The sequence below is a fragment of the Dermacentor variabilis genome, chromosome 1 (genome assembly GCF_050947875.1).
Source record: "Dermacentor variabilis isolate Ectoservices chromosome 1, ASM5094787v1, whole genome shotgun sequence".
Classification (NCBI taxonomy): domain Eukaryota; kingdom Metazoa; phylum Arthropoda; class Arachnida; order Ixodida; family Ixodidae; genus Dermacentor; species Dermacentor variabilis.
In genome coordinates, this window is record NC_134568.1 from 4,606,489 (window position 1) to 4,615,652 (window position 9,164).

General features: G+C 44.8%; 1 pseudogene; it reads right to left on the bottom strand.

Moving 5' to 3' along the window:
• Window positions 1-7,162: 7,162 nt before the first annotated feature.
• Window positions 7,163-8,184, bottom strand: LOC142575175 (uncharacterized; annotated as a pseudogene).
• Between the last annotated feature and the right edge of the window lie 980 nt (window positions 8,185-9,164).

A 9,164-nucleotide genomic window follows, 5' to 3' on the forward strand; every position in this document is an offset into this window, starting at 1 on the left:
CAAACTAGCGCTGGGAATCCCTAAGAACACCGAGACAGAGCTCCTGCTGCAACTGGGGGTACACAATACACTTGAAGAAATCGCTGAAGCTCAAGAACGGGCTCAATGGACAAGACTCTCTGGAACCAAACCGGATAGAGAAATCCTAGCCAAACTAGGTCATGACACCACAGTAATGGAGAATCTATATCAAAGCGTTCCGACGAACACACGCAACTCCTACACTCCTACTCCCGCGGAACATGAACCCTGCGCACCATCAACCCAGAAGGCTGGCACGCGGATCGTTCATCCTGCGCGAAATACATGATAAGAAGATCCTAGCCTGTTTCGTAGACGCGGCACAGTACCCGACCAGGAAGGCCTTCGTTGCCACCAGGATCAATAAGCAAGGTCAAGTCACAAACGCTCTCACAGTCAAGACCCACAAGTCCAAGATAGCAGAACAGGTCGCCATCGCACTCGCGCTCACAGACCCGACCACCACCCACGTCTACAGTGATTCACGCTCGGCCGTCAAAGCCTTTCAGAAAGGAGCAGTTGCAAGCCAAGCACTACAAATAATCAATAGATCCGCACCGCTGCAGCATCACACCATCAGCTGGTTCCCGGCACACCTCGGAGAGACCGAGGACGCCCCTTGCAATCTCAATGAGATGGCTCACAGGAGCGCGCGAGACCTAACCCTCCGCGACGTCACCTATTCTGGTCGTGACCATCCCAGTGAGAATCGGGACCCTCCCTCCACATACAACGAGATCACAAAGCACTTCTATCTAGACCGCAGAATATACAGCGCACCTCACAATAAGCTCACCAGGCCTCAAGCCCTCACGTTCAGAATGCTTCAAACGAACACGTACCCCACGCAGAACAGACTACATCACTACATGCCTGACCGATACAAAACATCATATTGCGAAAATTGCCATAGCACACTAGACGTACATCACTTGCTCTGGCCGTGTGGTCGGACCCACACAAACAAGGATCAAGACTACGCCAGGCTACAAGAAGCATTATGCAGCACGGACCAGGCGGAGCAGCTCTGGGCTGTCCAGCGAGCCCACGATGTGGCCAGGGAGTTACAACTCCGGGTCCCAACGTGGGAGTAGCCCGCTCTATGGGACCTTACGCCCCGTAGCTCGCAGGGCCTTTCATTAAAGCAATTCCATCCATCCATCCTTCCAGATTAAAGCGAGCACTCTCGTAGACTGTGTTCTTGGTGTGGACGAAATAGCCCTCAAATTTAGACACCACAAAGTTGAAGTCCATTTCCTGGTCTTTTACATTTAGCTAGCGATGAATCTCCTGTGACTTTCTGCCCATTGTATAGAGAAGCGTCCTTACTTGAACTTCGTCTGGTTTCTCGTGTAGTCCGGATGCAAATCTGTAGTTGTCGAATTCGTCGATCCATGCGAGCCAGTCGGCAACACTCTGTAAGTTAAAGGCCTTAAGAGGCTTGATTCCAGCCATTCTGAAGCATTGCTTGAGTCAACGGGAGGACTTGTTCTTGTTGCAGCAGTTGCTAGTTGTTCGCTGGTTGACGGGGCTGTTGCAGCGCTACTTCGGAGTCGGCTTTGATGTAGCCACTTCTGACACCTTGTTAGACAGGCAGACAGGCGCTCGTTGTCTCATGACGAAGAATTATCCCCTTTGATGTACCTTCATGAAATATATACACAGCCAGAAGGATGACATGACTTTTGTGAGAACTTGTGTAAAGGAAATAAATGCATGTCACTTATCTCAGCGTGTGTCAGTGGCACAGGCGTGCACAGTGTGTATCAGGATGACGTCAGTGGAAGGGATAGTTGTCACGGAACACAGTATGTATTCCTTAATGATACACGCATACACCTGCTGTCTCCTGTCACCTTCAGAGCTTTTTCGAACGTTGATGTACAACTGACCAAAAAAATGCTTTAAATGTTTCGTGGGGCAAACGCGTGGCGGAAGGAGGACGAGAACAGAAAGGACTGACACATTGAAGAATGAATGGAAAAGGAAGTGCGCCTCCACTTCTTTGAAGGAGCTTGACCTCAAAAAACGAAGTGTTGACTGATGCCGGGATGCAGGTGTCCCTCATCCAAACCAAAATAAACTCTTTAAAGCAGTGAAATGCAACACTGAGGCATCGTGCACAGGCTGAGAGTATGTCCGGACAGTTGAGGTTGACTTTCCAGCTGCAGAGAGAGAATCGCACTTGTGACAAAGTTCAGTCCCCATACCAATCAGCTTGCTGTCAGTTCATAAAAATGGCTCATATTTGAAAATATTTGCTTCTGTATGCGTCTCTTTTTATTTGTATTTGAGAATGATCAACTCGATTTGCAATGGGCTTCATGTTTTTCATATTTTCAATTAGCTTTGCCACTTTTTCAAAGATATTTTATTTGCCCTGCATTTTACTAACACCTCCCTTCTGTTTTTCTTTTGAATAAAATAAACAGTACACTTCACTATTGAAAACTGAATTAAGTCATTTTTTTATTTTTTAAGATGCTTACTAGAGTGTGACAGAATCAGGTGACATGTTAGCCCGTTTTGACACAAAACAAAGTTCTGTATCACTCAACGTATTTTGCAAAGCCACTCAAGGAAAACCTGGAAAACTCAGGGAATTTGGAAATGTCAGCTTACTGGACACCCTCTTTTAATAAACAGCTCTTCATGACATATTATCCATGACAGAAACTTGCTCGCATTAAGAATACTAGGATGTGAACATCATATTATATTAATTGTGATATCGGCTGTTCATTATCCAAGAGCTCTCCAATATTCAATTTGCTTCTGGCATTATACGACTTGTATTCGGTTCGGTCTGAAAAATCACTATTCGCACATCCCTACTATTTTTGTTGCAGATTTAAGTTCGGAGTGACTTTTCGAGAAGAAAGGGGTAAATAATTCTTTAAGTGATACTAAAGCGACAAAACATTTTTAGTATTTGCGGTTGTACACATGCTTTATTCTTCTATGCAGAATAAAGTGGCATAATTTTTTAATGTAATGAAATTACAAAACTTTTTTGTCATAAACTAGGTGAAATGGCAATACTCCCAAACTACTGCAATGACAGCCACCAAAGAGCTAAGAAAAAAAATCAGTTTCGGAGAAACCCTAGGGGCGACAGCACAATAAGAATTTTTTCTAGAAGTCCTAGAAGGTTGCAGCACCTCCAGTGTGACTCTAGGTGACGCTTTGTTCGGAAAAGGTGCTCTTTTTCAAATGTTTCATCGCCGCCACAGATGTATGGCAGTGAACCTCAAAGGGTTAAAGAAGTCAGTCCACTCACGTAAGGCTCTTAAGACTGAGCATTTCTTCATATCTGTCGCATTCCACATTTTTCAGGGTAACCAGCTACAGAAGATCCTCATAACAGTCGTTGAGGCAGAAAGCACTTCACTATAAGCAGTATTTACTTTATCCTCCAGTTTCAGTCCTTTAGTATTTACTTTAGAGTCCTTTAGTGGCCCCAGTTGCATGGGAACTCGTAAAATGTAACTTCAAATGAAGCCGCACTCAATTCTAGTGACATGGCACTATTGTATTTAGAACATGGAGGAGCACAATGAAGTGCTGCTCATATTAATTATGAAAGTTACTAGAAATAATTTTAGTTGATAGTAGTCCCCCCTAAGGCCTAAGGTTTCTTTATGAACGAAATGTATTTTTTCACCATTTTGTCTCTAAGCAATCAAAGTTCACATCTTTGACATCAAGGATATTCATAAAGTTATTTTACTACAATGTGTTGTTCCTCTTTGCCCTTTTCTGCATTTGACGCTTAGTGGAGTCCTGTGCCACATTGAATAAATTTAGGTGGTTGTACCAAAGTTGTACCCACGAAAAATTGGAATAAAGCCAAACAAATATACGTAATTCAATTTTAGAGCACAGCTCTTTGGCGTCCGTTCCTGGGTTTCGCGTCGTCGTCGGCGTTGTCGTCGGCCTCGTAACCAGCTCCGCCCCCCTTTCATCCCCCCAGCGCTAGCAGCGACCGACTGATACCGCTGGATGCCGCTGTCGCCGCTAGAGAGTCAAGATAACGTGACTGCATAGAACACCGTCGCCGCCATGCAGAAAGAGGAGGAAAGGGTCCCCCCCCCCCCTGTTCTTGTGTGGCGGATAGGGTGCTCTTCAGTTGCATCAGTCAGTCGCTGCTATCTCTTCCCTCCTCCCTTTATCGTGTTGTCCGCTTGCTGCGCGCGCTTCTGCCCCCATCGTTTGCCGCTGGGTGTACACGCCGCCCCCCTCTTCCTGCGAGTCTCCGGTTGTCAAAGCGCCGGCTCGAACTTAATTCCTTTCTTCGCTCCTCCTCCAATGCAACCCCTGCGCGGTGGCAATCAGAGAGCCAGATCGGTGGCGGCGGATCTGTATATGTGCACCGCCCGAGCCGAAATTGCCGCTGCCGTTCGCCCTGTGCGGTGGCAATCAGAGAGCCAGATCGGTGGCGGCTTGACATAAAGACAAACAGCAATTTCCTAACACTTATGCGGGAGAACATCCCGTTCCTCTCGCTCGTAACGCGTCCCACGGCTGTGACAACCTCGCGAGGCACTTGTATAGATCTCGTCTTTGAGAATCAAGCATTGGTGTACCAAGTCGAACATATATCAGTCTATTTCTCCGACCACAAAGCTTCCTTCATGACTGTCAAGAACTGTTAGTGGAGTCTTTGTTAAAGGAATACGTGTGAAACATAAAAAAAAAATTCTGTGATAGCGCATACATGTGTTGCTCGATTTCTTTGCCTCAATCTATCGAAAAGGTGAAACAGCTTATTTGCTGCGCTCAAATTTCGCATTAGGAAGTAACGTAATCGTCGGTAATTTTTTTATTATAACGAGGGCATACTGTGTGCCACACTCGTGCATTTGGAACTTGGTTTTTAAAACTTCTGGCTTTTTGTTGTTTTTGCAGGGTTCACGTGTCACACATTTCCTGGTACCAACACGTCTTATGTAAAAAACACTCTGGCCTCGCTTCTTGCATGGGGCCGAAAGCCTCCGAAGAGCCCAAGTTGGACACCTCATACCAAAACACAAGTGTTGTGCTTTTGTAACTCTCGACATATTTATGCTTATTTATATTTGTCGCGTTAGTCTCCTGAAGAGCCCAATTCGGATTTCTCAAATGAGCGTACAAATGTTGTGCTTTTCTAAGCCTTGACATTTTTATTGCAATTTTATTTATGTCGATTATGTTGGTCTCCTGAGAAGCCCACGTTGGATGGCTCAAACCAGCATACAAGTGTGGTGCTTTGTGATTCTTCACTACATTTTTTTGTTAATTTTTGATATAGTTTCTTTACTGTTTTATTTTTCAAGTATGTTCACTCATTTTATGCCAAACCCAGTTTTGTCAAGAACTGTTCCATTATGGCACACCATTTCAAGTTTGCTTGATATGCAAAAGTAGGTACAATGAGAAATGTTTTCAAAAAATTTTGTTTCATACTGTGTCCTGGGTCATTCCATGTCAAATCAACCAGTGTATTTTTTTTTTTTAGCATCACAGTTACAGTTGAAAAAATTTTTATATGTTTGTTGAAGTTCGGAACTCTTTCTCCCCATTTATTTTTCTTCGCACAAATTTTCCACTATCTTGGCAAAAATTTATTGTTCTTGCCCACCTAAGCTAGAAGGCATTGATCAGTGTTTCTTTTCAAAGAGAAATAGTATGATCCAGATATTCAGATGGTGTTCACATCAAGACAGTGAAGTGGTGTGACTGCCAAAATTGCAATGTTTGAATTTTTTTTCCGTGTGCAGGGAAATCCACACTGCACAAAATAGATATAGAATGGCAGCCTGGTTGACATAGTATATCTGCAAAATATTTGAAGCCTTGGAGGTTCAGTCAATCGCCTAAAAAACTGTAAAGTTCAAATTTTTCGCAAAAAGTTGTGTTCAAGGTAAAAAACTTTGCTTTGGTGATCAGCGTATAAGTATTTGATACTTCATTACATAACCCTACGTGTCTTCTATGCATGTCAAGTTACAAAAATGTATTGTTTAAATGCGAAAAACTATTTTTTGGAAGGTCCGTTTGTAGATCACTCACAAAGCATAAATATATGTAGCCTTGTCGTCTATCAAGGAGAGATTGGTAATAAAATTAGCCACAAGAACTAGTCGACAAACTGACTGCCTTTTCTATCAATATGAAAGCAAGCGATGTCAAGCACCGCAATCTTGACTCATATTTTTTTAAACATGAATGCAAAAAGTGGTCGCCAACCACGTCTGACCATATCAGACTGAACATGGCTCATGCAACTTTCATAGCCAAGCATGTTCACGCTGTCAAACAGCGGTAACATGCAACACCACAAGAATTTGTTCGTGCTCATGTAGCCTTTCAGTTGTAATCTTGAAGGTGTTTTCTACTTTCATCATCATATGACAGTTTTTGGGTTGCAGGGAGCAGGGCACAAATTGTCCTGCTCCCTGTATGTCGCATTGCGTTGCAGTGCGACATGTCTTTTAAATGCTTTGTGTGAACAATATCAGCACTCTCTGGATTTACTGGCTACGTCAGAGCAAATATTTTTGTAAACTGCGTGAAACATATCTTTTAAGGGGAGATTCTCCTCGAAACAACTTTCTTTAATTATTTGTACCAGAGACTTCGAAATTCAGCCAATTAAAGTTTTTTATGCAGATTTCAAATATGCAATTAGTTTTTGTGTAGCTGCTATAGGTCTCGAGTTATATTATACTGAATGACAAATTATAGCGATCTTTACGGGCACTTTTTTATGAACTAAACTTTCACAAAAGGTATTGTGCTATAGCTTATTTAGCTCTTCGTAGATCACAGAGTGCCGATATCTAGTCAAAAAACGTGTTTAGTTATTGGAAGTGGGGCAAAAAAATTTTGACACTTCAACCATTGTTTCTTTCAGTTCCCTGAAACATAACATCATACTATTGTAATTACTGACCACTGATATTGAAATTTCAAGTAGATATTGGCATTCTACATACCTTCAAGAGTATGTATACCAAATTTCGTTAGTATACACCAATTCTAAGTGTACAAAAGGCTTCCCGGAAGACACAAAAATATCAAAAAATTTGAAAATGAGAAAAACAGGTTTGAAAGTTTCAAAACCTTCTATTCTTCAAAATCCAATTGCTTTTGCATGAATCTTGATCACATCCAAGAGCAGCTTTACAGAAAGCACACAAAGTTTCTAGAATGCTCCTGCACTGTAGCTTGGCCCTTCCCGGCTCCTACGGTTGGTCTCCTCGGTGCAAGCCCTTTTCACTGTGCTACGACGGTGCGCCCTTGCTTCTGCGGTTCGCTTCAAGTTCATTTTCTTTATGCGCATGTAATCACAATGGTCGCTATGTGTGACCAACTCTTCTGAAGGAAGTGCTCCAATCTCTTGTAGGACTTCTTCAAAGCCGGCGCGGCCTTTATTGTACTACAGCACGGCAATAGCCATGGCTGTCTCCACAGATGTCCGGGAAGCAAATTTTGATTTTGGACACAGCAGCCATACCTTACTGTTGAGCAACTCCGCTGCGTGTTGCGTCTTGCCATGAAGGCACCGAGCCAGGAGCTTCTCATCAGTAAGGCGCTTGTATATAGGCAAGCCCTGAGCTTTTGTCAACAAGGGGGTGTGGCGTGGTGTAAGCTCCCCCAGTGCTTCAGCACGCCTATGTTTGCACCAGGAATCTGGTTGAGCAGGGCAAAATTTGTGGCTGCTGGCCCCATCCCTGGAGCAACAATGAAAGTAGGAGGTCCATATAGCAGTGTACATGCTGCGCACGCTGCCCTTGTTATTTGTTATGGCTATTTCGTAATATGTCTGCAGTTTCAGGATGGCTGTGACCTTTAGCTTTTCACCTCGTGGCAGTGGCATTGTCATTTTTCGCAGAGCAGTGCTAGGCGTTTTACAACGTGGTTGGTGCACTCTTCTTTTTCGATGACTGCCACCGTACACCTCAGCCCCACAGACGGCAGTATAGCCTTTGCTGTCGCCATCACTCAGGAAACCTGTGAAGCGCAGTGGGGTCTCGTATGACAATGTCCTCTGCCATATGCGCACTGCTGCTTCAGGTTCCATTGCATGGGATGAACATTCGGTGTTTTATTCACATACAGGACGATGAAAGGCTTGCCATACCTCATCATCATCATCCATGTCCTTGTGGATACTGCAAGCAAGACAACAATTTGAAGGGACTTCAAAGTCCAAGCAAAGACCTGTGTCCATGGACACAGCTGTGCCCATTCCGTTGTGGCTTTTATGGCCCCTTTTTTGCCAAGTGCCGTCAAACATAATCGGCACATCGCCCCCCGCCAACGGCGTCCTTCGTGGCCTTTCGTGCCAGTTCCAAGTTTTGGCTAACAGCTTCCATTGTAGCACCATGGTGCTTCTTAGAAATAGCGTGGAATGTCTTGTGATGCAGCTGTTTTGGAAGGCCGATGATCGCACAAAATCGCGAAAGCTGGTCATATCCAGCAGCTATAGCACATGCTGCCAAAACAGCCTTCACGTTTACAGCGAAGCTGTCGCGCGAGCTTCCGCTGTCGTTGCGAATGTTCGCCCCGGGGTCACCGCACGCACCGGCCGAGATGATCCGCTTCGACGTGTGCGTGAATGAAAGCACAGATTCAGGGCAGTCGGGATTTTCGCAGCATAGCTCTAGGTACGACGAATGTCTTTTGCGCTTCCCAGCTGCTTCTTGGACGGCGACTTTCCATTCACGGCAAGTGGGGCATGCCGAACCTGTCACCAGTGCCGTCAGTGCGCCGATCTTGCACAACACCGTGCTAGCAGCAGGGGCATCGACCGACCTTGATTCACTTTTGAAGAATTCCATCTTTTTCTGCGATGCACTGACGAAATCCACAGCAGCGTCGATTTCACTACTGTCGCGGCCACCAATGTCGGCGGTAGGCCTAACCGACGTCGAAGCGTCGCGGGCGTCATTCCCGGATGTCATTTTTTTTACCTGTCTTACGCCGTTTCCCTCGGTACTTGTGCCAAGTTCGATACTTCCGGGCGTCGAAACTGCACTTTTTTGGGCTAGTCATCTCAAGAAATCGTGGAGAGAATACGGGAAACTGTGCGGCTAGCGAGAACGCGCAGCAGCGGTGGTTCGGCTTTACTGCACAAAAGCAGCACCGCCGTCCAATGG